This window comes from Stomoxys calcitrans, chromosome 2 (genome assembly GCF_963082655.1).
Source record: "Stomoxys calcitrans chromosome 2, idStoCalc2.1, whole genome shotgun sequence".
In the NCBI taxonomy this organism is placed as follows: Eukaryota; Metazoa; Arthropoda; class Insecta; order Diptera; family Muscidae; genus Stomoxys; species Stomoxys calcitrans.
Genome location: NC_081553.1, coordinates 193,825,675 through 193,843,850, shown reverse-complemented (window position 1 = coordinate 193,843,850; position 18,176 = coordinate 193,825,675). Strand labels below are relative to the sequence as shown.

The following is an 18,176-nucleotide window of genomic DNA, read 5'->3' as shown; positions in this document are numbered from 1 at the left end:
ATAAATCGATATTGAATAGTACCCCCATTTCTGTAAAGCTTTATGACACTTTATTATTGAAATTTGTTTTTTTATAAAACTAAGCTATGAAAACTCATAAATTATTTAATTTTTGTATATAACCAAAACTAGTATGAGTATTTTAATTTCATTTAATTTATACATTTCTTTTGATGTATATGTATTGCAAACACTACATATAATTATCATCTTTCGTTTGTAATAATCATTTCCTTATAAACTTCCATATTATTAATCAGTAATGAATACATTGAACAAAATATATTTAGACTTGACCTTGACCATCTATCGCGCTGCTAAACATGGTTGCCTGTCTCATTGTTGTGCATTTCCATTTTGTATGGCAAAGTGTATAAAATCATTTTTCGTTGTGTTGGCAGTAATACCATTTCATTCTATATTGCATTGTTTTTGCTTACAAGTTACATTGTTGTTGCTTTTATATATAATTTGTTGCTATAGCTGCTGCGAGTTTTGCAAGTTTTGTAATAATAGCAAACAAGAAATAAGCAAAAAAAAAAAAATATAAAATAAACAATTTGCATGACCATGAAAATATTGCACAATGCCGGATAAATCACGTTATGAATGGCATTCACGAGAATTTTTCTAATATATACAAAAGGTTTGGAAATAAATAGATCTTGTAATCACAAAACTGTAACTATAGATACAATGTGGATGTGCTTTATTTTTGACAATTTTAATAATAAATTTAGATTTGACAAGAAAATTACGAAAAAAATTATAATTTATATAAAATTAGAAAAATTTGATAATTTATGTTACATATTCAAATACTTCATTTTTTTCGCCAATGTGAGTAGAGGTAATGGAAATGAGAATTGCGTAAGAAAGGAAGATTTGAGTATTAACAAATAAAAAGGCATTAAGTTCGGCCGGGCCGAACTTTGGATACCCACCACCTCGGGAATATATGTAAACCCTCTTTTGTCATAATCCGGATAACTTATGCACCCAATTTCGGCAAGGACATTAAGTGGTCTAATAAATATAAGTCACTGTTCAATTTTGTAGAACAAAATTTTGGTCTTTTTGGCAGCTATATCCAAAAATAAACCTATCCGAACCATAAAGGACACGGATATCGAAAAGCCTAACATAAGTCACTGCGTCAAATTTCAACGAAATCGGATAATAAATGCGCTCGAGAATTCTTTCTATATGGCACCTATAACCAAATCTGGATTAAATTAAACAGGGATATAATAATCATCCTATTTTTTATAACTCCACTACTATATACGTAGTTATATCTTAATAGGGGCTGGTCTCGATCATATTTTATTCAGGTCCCGAGAACTCATATATGATTAGGTTAGGTTGAAAAGAGGGTGCAGATATTAATCCGCCCCATGCCACTATGGACATACACCAATGTCTGTAGTCGGCTTGTTGTGCGCTCCAAAAACTATAAAGTAACCTCTAAAAAGAAATTTTTAAGTTAGGAATTCCGTGCTACTTCACCTAAGTGCTGGTATCTGTTAGACGCGAAAGCCCGGCAATGACAAAGGAAATGCTCCAACGTATCATCATCTTCCCCGCATGTCCTACACATGCTATCACTTGCCGCACCGATTTTACATAAGTGAGCTAGTTGTCTTATGTGTCCCGTTATGATCCCAATAGCTATACTGACCTCCTTCTTGCTTCCTTTCAGTAAAAACCTCGTCTTCTCACGATCTGGATCCCCCCATAGGATTTTCGCCGTCCTACCGACCGTTTCGCTGTTCCACAATGTTGCATGCGCATTCGTCGCCTAATCCTTTAACTCGGACTGCGTCGACCCGAAAGGCTTCGGGTTAACTAAGTTTATTGACGGCAATCCTCAGGCCTTCACCACCATATCATCTGCCCTTTAATTTCCCCTTACTCCGTTATGGCCCGGACCCAAACGATGCGAATTTTTCAATTCTCAGAGAAGGCGTTAATCTCCTTCTTGCACTGCAAGACTGTTCGTGACCTTACCGTCCTGGTTGTTATTGCCCTTATGACAATTTTACTGTCCGTAAAGATGTTCACACTCGACGTCCTCGCGTTAGTACCACAGCACTTCACGCATTCCGTGATCGCCCGTATCTCCGCCTGGAGGACCATTTTATGGTCAGGCAGTCTAAAACAGATCTCAGCCCCTGGGTTCTCAATGTATACTCCCAGGCCCACTCTGTCCTCTAGTTTTGATCCAACCGTGTAACATGATCTTCCAGATGGCAATACTAAGGTTCCGTCAATCCAAGACTGTGCAGATGACCATGATACCGCCATGATATGAGCTGCTCCTATCCTCAATCCATTCTCCCATCGCCTTAAGTCTCATAGCCGCAGTGGATGCCTCACACTTAATTTGTATGTCAGTGGGTCGGATATCTATAATAGTCTCCAGTGCCCTGGTGGGAGTGTTCGCTCCGCCTATGCCAAGACAACATGTTCTCTGAACCTTTTGTATAGTCCTTATGTTGCAGTCCACCAAACTACTGAGGCGTAAGTAGAACCAGTAGACTATCCTTGGATTCAGGCCCCATTTCGAGCCAACGGTCCGTCTTCATAGTGCCAAACAATTGTGAGTCTTCTCAGTACGCTTCTGAATGTGACACTTCCAATAAAGTTTCCTATCCTAGATCACACCTTGGCAGATATCGAAATCGTCTTATTGAGGAAACGTGGTGCGTTAAAATGGCCCACCTTCGTCTTCCTAGTGAACAGGCATATTTTAGTCTTCTCTGGCTTAACTTTGACACCTTTGGGTCTAGCCCAGTCATATGCCATGGCGAGGAAATAGTATGGTGGGTAAAACCACAAAACTTGGTTGACTTTTACTTTGTTTTGAGCAAACAGGGTAATATTTGTGTAAAAAGTGCAAAGAATGCTCTGAAAATCGTTAAAATATTAACACCCATATGAAACTTGTGGCAAAAGTGCAAGGCAAGAAGGTGGTGGTAGGTTCGTACGTAACATTATGTGCAACTATTTCCAATCAATTAGTGTCGGAATATCTCGAAGTCTTGTGTGTCAGTGTTCGTCTGTATGTACCCATGTACAGACAATCTATAATTGTGCTTTGCTATGTATGTTAATACATACGCGTACAAACATATTTTTGTAATTATGACTATTTTTATTTTGTTCTATTTTGCAACATTTGTTTTTGCTCAAGCTCTCCCTCTCTCTCTAGTGTATTGCTATTTTATGTCAAGGTCAAAAACCTAGTGAGACTATTTCAAACTTCAACGTCATGTTTTAGCTGTAGATGATAGAGAGAAACTAAACGAAAAACACAAAAATGAAAATGCTTGACGAGTGCAAAAAAAAGCAATAAAATATAGCACTAAAATGTATGTACGTATGTAAGTATTATTTATATGTAACATAAACTGCAATCAACAAAATTGCCCAGCGGGAAAGTTGAGAAAGACCCGCATTTGGAAACCTTAGCTCAAACAATCCCTACTTTGTATTGAATCTTTTTCACTTTCCAAATTTACTTCGTCCAAAATCACCTTCTATAATGGCAATTCTTAGCTTTGAGTTCATCATGTCTTTGCACAAGTAAACAAAAGAAAATATAAAACAAAAAGGAAGTCGACATATATTAGGCTTATAACGACGTTATGGTTCGGTAGCCCAGAAAATAGCACATCGGTTTAGTAAACAAAGGGCCCGGCGATGGCAAAAAAGAAAAGTAAAAATAAAATTCTCATTCTAACAATAGATTTTCGGAGATTCCAGTCTAAAGAGAAACATTTTAAATTAAGTTGTCTTTCTCAAAAATGCTCTCAAAGAGAGCATTACTGTTGTCTTACACTTTTAAAACCTGCTTCTGCATACGGCCCTTTATAAGCCCTACTTTTGGATATGAGAAGGCAAGGCCTTATATTTTTGAACACACCTTGTTAAATAGCAAAGAGTAGGGAAGGCCTCTGGCATGTCTTGTGTTTCCAAAATAAGGCCTTTTAGAAGCAACTTTTACTGCTCAACTTTCCCGCTGGGTGGTGGTACACTCATACAAATACAAAGTGTAATTTGCAAACATACACATTAGTATTATATTAGCAGGCATCAAATGATACACAAATTGACTGTAATATAATGACAAACTAAAAAAAACTCAACAAATGTTTTTTTCATATTTTCAATGATTTCTGTCATACGTGTGCAATGCAATGCAATCCAGCAATATTAAATGGAATCTATGTGTGTGTGTATGAAACCACAAAACTTAATTGCTGAAGTGGCAGTACATAATTATTAAGAAATAGTTAAACAAAATTGTATAGTACTTTTGGTAGATATGAAAATAAGAACTAGAATAAAAAAGTTAATTAACAATATCAAATTAAAACAATATTTTTGTTAAAGTTCTGTAAAACCATGACAAAAAAAAGGATAAGGCAGAGACAGGTGTTCAACATCAAAACATAGAAAGGAACTTAAAGGCATAACAAATCAGCTGTTGCTTTTCCAGTTATTACAATATTTCAATTTGGGATAAAGGGGCCTTTCCACCATTAGATTTGAATACTTAAAATACATAAAAGTTATTTTCTATATATGGCATGGAGATAACGCGTTGAAACAGAGTAGCATAGCAGAAATCGCAATAACGGTCAAATTCTTAAAACTCGGCACACTTTTGCTTGACTGTACTAAGTTTTTTACTTTGAATTGGAATTACTGCTATCTTCGCGTAGTTTTACCAGGTTTCAAGGTTCTGCAAATGTATTGCAATTTCCTCATTTTTAAGTCAAACAACCTGTGGCCAAGTGCTTGAATTACAGATAAAACTAATTAGTAAGTTTGTATTGCATAATACACTTCTTACAATACACTGTACATATTTACACGTTGTTCCTATTTTAGAAAATTAATTTAAGGCCCTGATAAGTTGCAAAAATACACAAACCGAGATGTGTTTATTTTTCTGGCCTTTGTTTTATTCAGTCATTTATTTGCATTTTACATTCAATTGCATTTGTGTATACATTCATAGCATGACGCTTGGCTGCCGTGGAATTTCTGAATGCACAAAAGTGTTGCTGATAGCTTGCGCTCACCTGTATATTTCATATAATTAATACTCATTATAGATAAAAAACGGTATGAGTAATTATGAAAACAATTGCATTTTTTTTTAATTTTTGACAGTACCTATGTACTTGCCATGGGAAGACTAAAAGCCCGATGGAAAGATCAAGTTATGGGAGACACCTCGAAACTTGGTGTCAGAGATTTTAGAATGAGCGCAGAAGATCGAGGCGCTTGGAACGCTATTCTACGTTTGGCTAGTGGAACAAATATTCTGTCATAGCCAATTAAAATAAAGTAATGTACTTGCCATTTGGGATATTAACTTGTTCTCTTTTTCCACTCATTCTTTGTTTACGTTTTTTCTTAATTGTGTCATTTTTTAATAGGCACATTTTGGCTTCCTTTATGTTCATGGAGCCTTTCCACTTTCTGTTTTCGGCAATTGACCCAACCTTCTATTATTCAGCCATGAAATGAACCATTCTTTCAAGTGGTAGTAGATATTATTGCCACTGTCACTAACTATTACTATCACGATTTTTATTCTAATGTACTTGTAGAAAGTGAGCTGGCACTCAGAGGTTGCTACACAGGCAGACACCGCTACTGAAGGTAAAGTACTCAAGAAAAAAATTGGAGGCTTTCTAAAAAGGCAAAGAGAGAATGTGGCAGATAGCTGGGACGTTTGTCATTAAACCAAAGGCAGTTTCCAGAAGGACGAGGAGGGCGAAGATAAGTTTATTGGTGAAATTCTGTGGAGTTGAAAGGCGCTAGTGGAGCACCTAGGTAACACGAAGTGCTACCCAGCACGCTAAGCTCTCTAAGGTGAGAGGACGGAATTTACACCAATAGCAGCTAAGAGGCGGTGAAAATGTAGATGGAGACGCTCTATTCAAGGCAATTATTTGTCGACGATCTGCAATATCTTGGAAAGAGACTGTCGAGATGGGTTACGAGAAATGGGTTGAGGACTAACTCTAGTAAGACGGAGCTTGTGCTCCGCACTCGTCAAATTTCTGCCGACGATCAGCGAGATCACGAATGTTCAGCTGATTGGGAGACGGACGGTGAGTTTTAGAAAGGTGAGAACTCAGTCTTCACTTAGCGCTCCAAGATGATATCAGGGATGATATGCCGCTGAGTCTGCCGGACGTGTGTACGGTCTTTAAGGGAGAGGGTTCTGCCTTCTCAACTTAGAATTTATATGGAAAAGATAGCAGCTCTCCAGGGTTTGGATTGAAGAAGAGTGGAAGTTGAAGTGCATGGCGAAATTTTTATAATTTTATTCCGCGAAATGAGAAGGGGGACGAAAGGAAATGAAAAAAAAGCGGACAAATATGTGAGGAAATTCTTGTCCATTAGAAGCGAACCAATCGCTGGCCTTACAGATATGCCCATTGTCGAACTACTGAAAATTCTAGAGGATATGGGCAGTGCAGAGTTTGTGGCAAGACGGGGATCTGTACATGAATGCTGAACTGCCCTATGTCAACGGACGTAGAAAGAAGGAATAGCTGGCTTTTGATAAGAGGTCACTGAGCACTATTACAGAAATTATAAGAAGTCATATGCCGGCGCGCATGGCATTTCCGCATTATGATGAATGCCTATGATACTCGATATGGCAAGGCGAGTTATTGACGCCGTTAAATAACCAATGGCCATAACGTTGCTGAGGCGATTGGTCATTTGGACCGGAACAAGCTTCCTCACCAATAGAGCTGGACGAGGATCGCCACCTCTACATATAAATGTGACTGCAACAACAAAAATTACTCTACGCCAGTAGTTTTCCCCGTGGAATTATGCGCCTCCACATACATGTTGGCTTGTCGGAGAGGTGCATGCTTGCTATTTTCTTCCTAAACTGACAATTTTTTTCCTTATTTAAAAAGAGCCAAAGATAAAAATGCAAGTTTGTTCATTAACATTCCAGTAAGGAACAGGGGCAAACTTCTCAAATATCACTGAGTGCTGTCCGATTCAAATTTTTAAGCACAACGATAAGGGGCGCCATTTTTATAGCCTAGTTCGAACGGCGTACTACAATGCGACACCTCTTTACGGAGAATTTTTTATATGGCAAAATAGCTCACAAATGTCGCCAGCATAAAAATCCAGTGCTTAAAATCACGGCATGGGATAGCTGTGAGCACCACACACGCTGGAACTTTGAGGTACGTGTGGTTTTTATTGCTGTCACGAGAAGCTTAGCTGCGAACTACCGGGCGTTTCACAGGTTGTGGATGTTGGAATGCTTCATATAGAGTAGCTGAAACTGCAGTCGCGGACAATCAACGTTATCGAGGTGAGAGTCTCAGTGAGAGGCCGGGCGGCACCGAGCCTCGCATAAATACCGACTGTCTATGATGCTCAATACTACATGGCGAGTTATTGGCGCCTTTAAATAACCATTGGCCACCATGTTCCCACGGCGATCGGTCCTTTGGACCGGAACGAGATTGCTCACCTAGAGGAGCTTGACGGGGATTGCCACCTCCACATTCGAATGTGGCTACAACAACCGCTCAAAAATTTTTTCGTTGCTCGCTCCCGGATTCAAATCACAGGCGTTCAGTCCGGCCTTGGACCGGAACGAGCTTGCTTGCCTACAGGAGCTTGACGAGAATTGTCACCTCCTCATTCGAATGTGGCTACAACAACCGCTTAAATTTTTTCCACTTTTCGCGGCCGGATTCGAACACAGGCATTCAGCGTGATAGGCGGATATGCTAACCTCTGCGCTACGGTGACCTTTAATTTAAAGATAAATAATTTTTCAACTTATTAAGGAAAAATTTCCTTTGGTCTTGTTATAAAACTCAAACTAGCTTCACAAGAAAGAGCGTCTTAAAATGTATCGTTTTTTACTTTTTTTAGGTTAAGATGGCAAGTTAAAAAAATAATATTGGACAGTCATCTGTGATTTAAAATAAGAATCAATTAACCATCAAAATTTAAAACGGATGATCGTTTTCATTGGTTATAGTAAATATGAAATCAAATTTAAAGATAGCGTCTTTATTTTAAAGTTATTTTTCTTTGGCTCGTTTTTATTGCTAAAATCCTACGAATAAGGAAAAATCTTAAATAATCGACCAACTTGTTTCTTTATATATTCTTCATCTCCCCCTCAAGTCTGAAGGTCTGATCTGAGACTTTAGCTTCTCCTCTACACTCCTTTCACGTTACCTTGTTCAAAGTACCCTGATTGGCCAGAATACTTTTTTTTATGTAAAAGAATATAGGCACGATTTCATAACAAATGGGTTAACCTAATAATTGCCTTTAGAGTACATATGATATAACTATACTATGATGTATCTTTAGAAATAGACCATTTCCAATTTACCTTAAAGCTTAAAATACACTTTTTCATATTCGTCCTACTTTTTAAGGCAAACACAAAATGTTTTATTTCTACACACTCGCATGTATGTTCTCCGCCCCTTTCCGGCGATTTAGTTCATCTACAAACTGCATTAATTGCAGCAAATGTTGTAAAGAAGGAGAAAAAAATGGTAAATAAGTAAAAAGAGGCCATTAATACGTGTGTTCCACATTTCAAATGTGTGCAGCAGGAAAACTTTTTTCACTTTAATTTTGCTGCAGTTGAGGCCTTTTTTCAACAATAGCCCCCAAACGCCCACATAACGGTTTTACACGAGCTTACAATTCATACAAATGTAGGCATATAGAGATTAAAATTTTTAAAGTAGTTTACAAATTTTAAAGGGATAGGAGAAGCCGGTGGGAGCGTTAAGATATAGATTTCAGTATGTATTTTTGAAACGTTAAATTTTTAAAAACAAATATCTATTCTTTTCCCATGATTTATTAAAAATAACTCCGTTTTTTAAAGCAAACAATTTTTGTAGGGTTGCCAACTCCCCTTTCAATGAAAATTCTTTTAAGCCTCTACTGTTGGTTGGCAACTATTCTAAAATCCCACTACAATGAAATGAATTCTATGCCCTGTTTTTTTTTGGTTTTCTTTTTGTCTTAGACACTGATAACGCAGGTGGTGTTAATGTCCAAATGCGACCTACTTTTTGTTGAATTACTCTGTGGCCCCATCTAATAGAGTAGAGCACTTTTGTCATTAATTTTAGCTTTTATTTTGTTTGTCTTTAGATAATACATTTTCTTCTTATCTTTTTCAGTACAGTACAGTGACAAGATTCATGTGTAGCGGCGTAGGCTTTCATTAAAAAAAATATTAAATAAAAAACAAACAGTGAGTGGTTATAAGGAAGGTTTAAATTGTTTTGTTTTGATTTTTTTTACAAAAATATTTTGAAGCAAAAAACACATACATATATCTATGGTTATAATGAAAGGACAAAATTCATTTGTATATAAATTATTTAAAAGAAAAAGAAGAAAAGAAGTGCTACGTTCGGCCGGGCCGAATCTTGGAACCCCACCACCATGTATTCTAATGATATTTAGGCAAATTAACTTAGTTAAAGGGCCCATGTGTGCTTTACGTACATTTCTGACCAGGATTCACTTAATAAGATTGTGTAAAGCGATCAGTCGACGTACATTTTTTGTAATTTATGACAGTACTTGTCTTTTCTTGATTTTTGTTTTGTTCTATTTGTTTAATTTTTAATCGGCTCATTTTGATATACTTAATGTTTATGGGGCCTTTCCACTTTCTGTTTTCGGCAAGTGTCTTAACCTCTTATCATTCAGCCATGATTTCTAAAAAATTTAACTAAACTTAAAGCTTCTTGGGACCGTATGGAATATATGGTTCATATGGAAGCTACATATATCAGATACCTATATGAGAAAAATATTGTTCGTCTTTATAGATTTTAACATTAAATGTCGAAATTCTATGAAATTTAAAAATAATAAAATTTTCTGTGAAATTCATATACTTGAGCAATATTTTGTGAAGATATTACCTGTGTTCCACATAAGTGTATTTTACGTAGCAAATTTCAGCCCCATCATATATAATGTTTGATTTCTAGGTACCCAGAGGAAGTCAAACGGCCATTGTAGTGTCAATGGTGGCGAGTATAAAAAAGTACCCCCTTTATAATTTCGTTAAAACTTGAATCGAACTAAACTTGCTAATATCGCAGAAGTCAATTTTCTTGCCTTAATGGAAATATCCGTCAGTCTATTTTTCATTTTTATACACTCCATAATAGGATGGGGGTATACTAATTTCGCCGATCTATTTGTAAAACCTCGAAATATGCGTCTGAGACCCCATAAAGTATATATATTCTTGATGTCATTTTAAGTCGATCTAGCCATGTCCGTCCATCCGTCTGTCTGTCGAAAGCACGCTAACTTTCGAAGGAGTAAAGCTAGCCGCTTGAAATTTTGCACATATACTTTTTATTAGTGTAGGTCGGTTGGGATTATAAATGGGCCAAATCGGTCCATGTTTTGATATAGCTGCCATATAAACCGCAAGTCGCAATTCTTATCCGATTTGAATGAAATTTTGCAAGTGGTGTTTTGGTATCACTTCCAACAACTGCACCAAGTATGGTTCAAATCGGTCCATGTTTTGATATAGCTGTCATATAAACCGATCTTGGGTTTTGACTTCTTGAGCCTCTAGAGGGCGGAATTCTAATCCGATTTGGCAGAAAGTTTGTACAACGGCTTCTCTCATGACCATCAACATACGTGTCTAATATGGTCTGAATCGCAAATAGCTTGATACAGCTTCTATATAAACCTATCTCCCGATTTTGCTTTTTGAGCCCCTACAAGGCGCAATTCCTTTCTGAATGAACTGAAATATTACACAATGACTTCTACAATGTTCAGCATTCATTTATGGTCCGAATCGGACTATAACTTCATATAGCTCCAATAGCATAACAGTTCTCATTCAATATTCTTTGTTTGCCTAAAAAGAGATACCGCGCATAGAACGCGACAAATGTGATCCATGGTGAATGGTTTATAAGATTCGGCCCGGCCGAACTTAGCACGCTCTTGCTTGTTTCATTTATTCTTACTCTCACTCTATCACTTGCTTTGAAATTCACTGTTCTATATTGTCTTTGTATTTTATTTAACCTATTTTGTTATTGTAAACTTTTATCATCTCTCATTTCGCTTTTTGCGGTCATTGTATTCATGTGGCATTTGCATAAGTGCATGACGTCCAAACAACCAACTAACCAGTATCACATGTGTCCATGGCAAAATAAAAAGAGGCAGCTCGGACGCACGCATGTTGATTTTAAATGATGACGCAGACGATAGCGATTTTAATGGTTTTAGTTTATTTTTTTTTTTGTTTTCTTTTTTTGCGGATTTCCAATGTGACATACATATAATCTGACGTTACAACATATGTTTTGACATGCAAAAAAGGAATAAAATACAAAGGATATAAACCCAAGCAAATTGAAAAAGTTTTGGGGGCTAATTTAAGTTTAAAAAATTTTTCTTAAAAGGGGAGACTTTTGCATCATGACAGTAGAAAAATAATACGTGACAATACAGTATTCACTACTGACAATCACAAATATTCTAAAAAGAACTATGGCAGAAACTACAAGTAGAAAGGCCCCATAAACATTGAGGCATATTTTTACAGCCTTAATGTTCATGGGACCTACCCACTTTTTGTTTCAGCAATGTGTAACTCAGAGTTCAGCGCGCCTTACTTTGACGCTTAACTTAAATCTTGGCGAGACATCAGAAAATATTTTCAACTGTGTTTATCCCCTCCTAGTGCCTCCTAGTGTAACATGTGAAATACCTTACCTTAGGTAATCTGCCATGTGGTGACGGCAATATTTTAGAACGCGGAATAAAAAGGATTTCCATTTTCTTGAATGGATAGAGCATCTCAAAACCTGTCCGCTGACCAAATTTGGAAGGGCCATCTTTTTCCATTTGGCACATTTCTCTCCAAGAGCAATTTTTTCTATAAATGGTCATATTCTGCCTCGTTAGGAGATCTTTGTGAAGAAATAGCTTAATGACTGGATGGAGGATTTTGAGACCTGTCAGCTGAACAAATTTTAAAGGACCATCTTTTTTATGTGGCCACATTTCTCTCCGGAAGCAAATTTTTTTCTATAAAAAACCATTTGACCTGGTTAAGAGATCTTTTTGGACTAATAGCTTACATTGATGGGTAGATGAACAAAAGACCTACCTATGGCCAAATTAGGGACGACCAGTTTTGTCCATTCGACTATTGGGGGACACTTTTCAGAAAAAAATTAGTTCATAATCTCACGTATAGGGGGCGTTTTACGATTTTCGTCTCGACTAGTTATATTCGAGTTTATCTTCAGAAACATTACAGGTCTTACGACCAGTATCCTCTCCAGAGTCTTATGGCGATTTCGATACTGAAAAAAAATGTTATACTTATACGGGACAACATTTTTAAAGTGTTCCACTTTTTACATTTTAAATCGAATATGTTCATATACGGAACTTGGAAAATAAAACAAACAAAAATTAATTTAATACGTTTCAAATTCCAATCAACTGTTTTTAATTCCTTTATAGAAGTGAAAAATAAACCAAATTTAAAGCTGCATTATGTTTTGTTAATACCGGTGTTAATTTTTATGTTATGACTTCAACAATTGTGCCAAATACGGTCCAAATCGGTCTATAACCTGATATAGCCCCAATATAAACCGATCGCCCTTACAAGTCCCAAATTGTCCGATTTGGCTGAAATTTTGCATGTAGTGTTTTGTTATGATTTCCAAAAGCTGTGCCAAAATCAGTATATAACCTGATATAGCTCCCATGTAAACCGGTCTCTCGATCATCCTTGTTTTACATACAAAAACGAGTACGCAAACAAAATACACATTTCCAAACAAAATTTGCTTTTATGAAGGCAATCAGCTGTTTTATGAGTGAAGTTGCGCACAGTTTTCATAAATATTAGCGTTCATGAATATACATGATATTTAGTGTACGCCACTATTTAGGTGTAGGTGCCGGGTTAGAATCGTCCTATTTCCATGTTAGAGTCAAAACCTAACCAAAGAGTCAGGAGTTAGATTAAAAAAATTGCCAGAGTCCAGAGTCTAGAGTCGAGGGATGAAAGAGAAAAAGCCGGACTGGTGGAAAAGTTGTGAGTTATGTAATTATTATAGTTTTTACACTTTTGATATTGTAAATTACACTGAATTGCAAGTTTTTCACTTAAAAGATGTGTATATTTTTTGGATCTGTTTTGTAAACATATACATTTTTCACGTGAAGTTACCATATTTTAAGTAAAGTTCTCTGAAAATTGTTGACAACATAACGAATTTTCATGAACGAACGTGGCATCGCTGCCAAATTAGAAAATAATCTATTTCAGCGTCTTAACGCTGGACTCCGACTCTAGTCGCGGCGGTTTTTGCTTTCCCATTCAAAATGCATGTAAAACTACGTGGCGCTGACTCTTGACTCTATGATTGGGTTTAGACTTTTAATGACACGCCCAATTGGTCTCATTTACTTCCACTTTATATATATTCTGCCCATGCTCTGTCATTCAAAGCTGTGTGAATACCGAGTGGTGAGTTTGTTTGAGTTGTAAAGCGACTTTTCAGTTCGATTAACAACAATAACAAGCCGCTGTGAGTGCGAAACCCACCACTCGGTGTTCGCACTGCTCTCAAGCTTTGAATGGCAGAGCATGGGCAGATAAAAATATAAAGTGGTAAATGATGTTAATTGGTTGTGCCATTAGCTTACACTTTCGTAGAATAAATGGACAATCTTGGGCTTTCATACAGAGCTTATTATACACTCATCCCCTAACAAGAGTTATAGTTATTTGAGCATATTCCTAATATATCTGTGCGGATATAGCTAAAGATGCTATTGCACGACATGTATTTGTCAGCTGATATTGATATAGCAGGTGAATGAAGGACGTAAGAGAGAATGTCTAAAAAGAATAAAACTTGTATCATCCGGCAGTTCTTAAAGGGATTTCACACTCGTTTCAATTCTATCAAAGCCAACTATCTGAACTACTTGCGTTCGTTTGAATCTCCCATGGCAGTTATTCTGGGCTAAATATCAGCTGATATTGATATACCAATTGAACGAAAGTCGTAAGGGAAAAAGTATTAAAAGAATAAACTTTAAACAAACACAAGGTACAACAGTACTTGAAAACATTCTTATATAAATTCCCGGCCGACACGGAATAACTATGAGCACCACACAGGCTGGAATTTTGAGCTCCAACTTGTGTGGTGTCCATCGTTACCACGGCAAGCTTAGCTGAAAACTACCGGGCTAAGGTTGCGTGCACAGGTTGCGGATGGTGGAAAGCACTGTTTTTAAGTGGCCGCGGGCGGTCAGCGATATTCGAGAGGAGTCTCAGTTAGGTGGCACTGACTCTAAATTAAATATTGAGTGCCAATGATACTCGAGATGACAAGGCGAGTTATCGCCGGAAAACTATGAGAACTACTACGAGAAACAAAGGAATAGTAAAAATGGACCCTCCCAACGTTGACGACCCACGCAAACGAAAAAAGGACCATGATTTGAGGATCTGCACCGGGAATTTCCGCACTCTTTATAGAGAAGATGCAGTATACGCGCTGGCGGATGTATTAGAGAAGTACAAGGCAGATATTACCGCCTTACAGCAAGTGCGATGGACTGGGAATGGCGTCACTACAACACCAAACGGTGACGAACTATACTATAGCTGCAATAACACAAGGCATGACTTTGGTTGTGGATTTGTGGTTAGTCAGAGACTGTAACACCTTGTCTCCAACTTTACTCCAGTGGATGAGGGCCAGCCACAATCCGCATAAAAGCCCAATTCTTCAACATCAGCCTTATTTGTGCCCATGCCCCGACGGAAGACAAAGACGAGCAGACCAAGGATACTTTCTACAAGCGCCTAGAGAGAGAATATGACCGCTGCCTCGCCTTTGATATTAAATTCGTTCTGGGAGAATTTAATGCGAAAATAGGGAAGGAAGACATCTTTGGTCCAACGGAAAGTTTAGCCTCCACGAGATAACGTCCAGTAATGGGTTGAGGCTGATAGATTTCGCCGCGGCAAAAAACATGGTAGTTAGTAGCACCAGATTTCAACATAAAAATATTCACAAAGCCACACGGTTGTCACCCGTTCAAAACACGAGAAACGAAATTGATCACGTTGTGATAGATGGAAGGCATTCATCCAGCGTGTTAGAAGTACGATCGATCCGTGGAGCGAATATAGATTCGGATCATTACCTCGTTGCAGCAAAGGTTCGCACCCGTTTGAACGTGGCGAGGAAAGTACGATCTGACACTGCACGGAAGCTGGACATTGAAAAGCTGCAAATACAACAAATGGTAGCGGCATACTCCACTCGACTGACCCAACAGCACTCCTTGTTCCGATAATATAATGGCGCAGTGGCAAACTATTGCCCACTCCATGGAAAATGCCGCGAAATCCGTACTTGGGTACCGGAAGCCTCCTCCAAGAAACCCATGGTACGACCAATACTATCGAGATGCTACTGAAGGCAAGAATGCGGCATATAAAGCAACCCTGCAATCAGTAGCAACGCGCCAGATGATGGAGAGGTATCGGGGAGGAGAGAGGAGAAACGTCTATTCCGCAGAAAGAAAAAAGAAATGGAAAGACGTGAGTGCGAGCGAATTGAGATGTACAGGAGTCAGAATGAAGTCCGGAAATTCTACCAAAGAATTAAACATCAAACCGATGGCTTTGGTACAGGCACATCCTCCTGCAGAGACAAAGAAGGAAATCTGGTAACTGAAACAGATAACATGCTGAGGATATGGAAAGAACATTTTACCCATCTGCTATAGTACGACGTTGGCGGCGAAGAGGATACCGCTGAACCAATAAATGATGATGGTGTGGAATGTTTACCTCCTAGTCAGAATGAGGTCCAAGTTGCAGTGACCCGACTAAAGAACAACAAGACACCAGGAGCCCACCGGGGGCCCGCTGAACTATTTAAGACCGGAGGCGCACGCTGATAAGGGTATGCATCAGCTTATCTGCGCAATCTGGCCAGAAGAACGCATACCCGATGATTGGAACCTCAGCATACTATGTCCCGTACACAAGAAAGGAGACAAGACTGAATGTGCCAACTACAGAGGAATAAGTCTCCTCCCCATCGCATACAAGATACTCTCGAGCGTACTGTGTGAAAGATTAAAACCTAAAGTCAATGAGATAATTGGGCCCTATCAATGCGGCTTTAGACCAGGTAAATCCACCCTAGACCAGATATTCACACTGCGCCAAATCCTGGAAAAGACCCGAGAAGGACAAATCAACACCTACCACCTCTTTGTTGACTACAAAGCCGTCTTCGATACTCCTTTACGTTCAAAGGTATTTCAAGCCATGTCTGAGTTTGGTATCCCTGCAAAATTAATAAGACTCTGCAGGATGACACTTGCTGATACGCGTTCCTCAATAAGAATAGTAAAGAATCTCTCCGAACCATTTAATACCAAATCTCTCCGAACCATTTAATACCAATATCCTGCTGGAGAAGATTATACGAGATGCAGATGTGAGTAGATATGGCACACTGATACTACCCGTGTTGTTTTATGGTTCTGAGGCATGGATACTTGTGGAAGCAGATGAGGCAGTGCTTGGAGTATTTGCATGAGTTTGCGTTAATGGAGAATATAGGCGACGCATGAACCACGAGCTGCACGATGACGATAACATAGTTAGCTAGGTCATATTGTCAGAACGGATGAAGAAGCTCCAGCAAGTCTTTTGAAAGCAAACACGGTGGTACACGCAAACAGGGAAGACCAAAAGCCCGATGGAAGATCTAATGGTGGGAGACACCTCGAAACTTGGTGTCAGAGATTTTAGAATGAGCGCATTGGATCGATGCGCTTGGAACGCTATTCTCCGTTCGGCTAGTGGAACATATGTTCTGCCATAGCCAATTAAAGTCAAATAAATTCCTATTGTATGACATTCAACTATCTGAACGACTTTGGTTCGATTGGTTCCTCCAAGTCAGTTGTTCTAGGCCATACATCAGCTGATATATAGCAGTGATGGTACAAGCTTCGACTCTCTGTTTACATCAATGCATTTGAACGCATTATTTTTAACGAATTCATTCATTCATAGCCAGTTAGGGACTTATCTTACCTAAAATTCTTCGAGATCATCCTGGCATAGGATATGTGAAAGTTCTCTCTGCTCGCTTAAATTTTAGGTCAATGCTGCAGGAGCCCACTGTATCCAATGTTTTCCCATTGTGTCATATTCAGTGACACTTATCACCAGCATGCTTGTTTGTTGTCATTTACATTTTATTGAAAATTTTCACATGAAATTATCTCTCTTCATGAAACAACAGATGACAGATGTTTTGTTTTTCTGTGGCCAACACAATAATCGAAAAGCAAAAACAATAAAAAAAGAATACATCATATAATACAATTATTACTATAATGCTGTGTTTGGAAATAAACATGAGACATACATATGTATATTTCTTATTGTTTTTTTTTTTTGTAGCTCTTATTTTATCGAAAAGTAGGAGACGACGTCGTTGACCTTAAGACATCGATCTGTAATTTCAACATCACCACAAGTGCATGTTGTTGAAGGCGCACGTACCAAAACGATAAACAGCAACAACCGGTGAAAAGATGTTGGAATAGTGAAGAAAAAAAAATTTATTTCCCTTGCTTAAACATTGCATTGCAGGCAGGACTACTCTCAGATGGATCGGCAAAGCCATGGTAGTGTTGATACATACAATAAAATGAACAGGAGGACCATCATCATTTTAATGTAGGTTGTATGGCTCGTGATCTTCGTTTCTTGCAAGCATAAAAGATGATGGACTTCCCCCTTCGATTTTTTATGGGAAGCCATAAACAAGCCTATTAAACTGTTGCTTTCGGTATTTATTTTTTTTCTTGTTTTCGCAGTATAATCTACTCTGACAGGTGTTTGCGCCGCAGCAGCAGCAAAATGAGAAAAAGGTGCAGTTTCCCCTTGTTTTCTTCTTTGGTAATGCTTAAAGTAGGTATGTGCTGCTTTGAATACTACCGTTTTTATTAACAGCAATTCTTATTGTTTTATTTTGAGATCAAAGAGTTTA

General features: G+C 38.0%; 1 protein-coding gene and 1 long non-coding RNA gene across 7 annotated transcripts in view; one reads left to right on the top strand and one right to left on the bottom strand.

The window, feature by feature from the left end:
• Positions 1 to 18,176, bottom strand: part of LOC106090482 (histone-lysine N-methyltransferase, H3 lysine-79 specific) — a 154,576-nt gene that overhangs the window by 34,596 nt on the left and 101,804 nt on the right. The gene's annotated exons all lie outside the window — the stretch shown is intronic.
• On the top strand, positions 751 to 4,335 carry LOC106090486 (uncharacterized). The gene is made up of 3 exons (XR_001221834.2): positions 751 to 840; positions 3,215 to 3,386; positions 4,214 to 4,335. It is a non-coding gene; the product is annotated as an uncharacterized LOC106090486 (long non-coding RNA).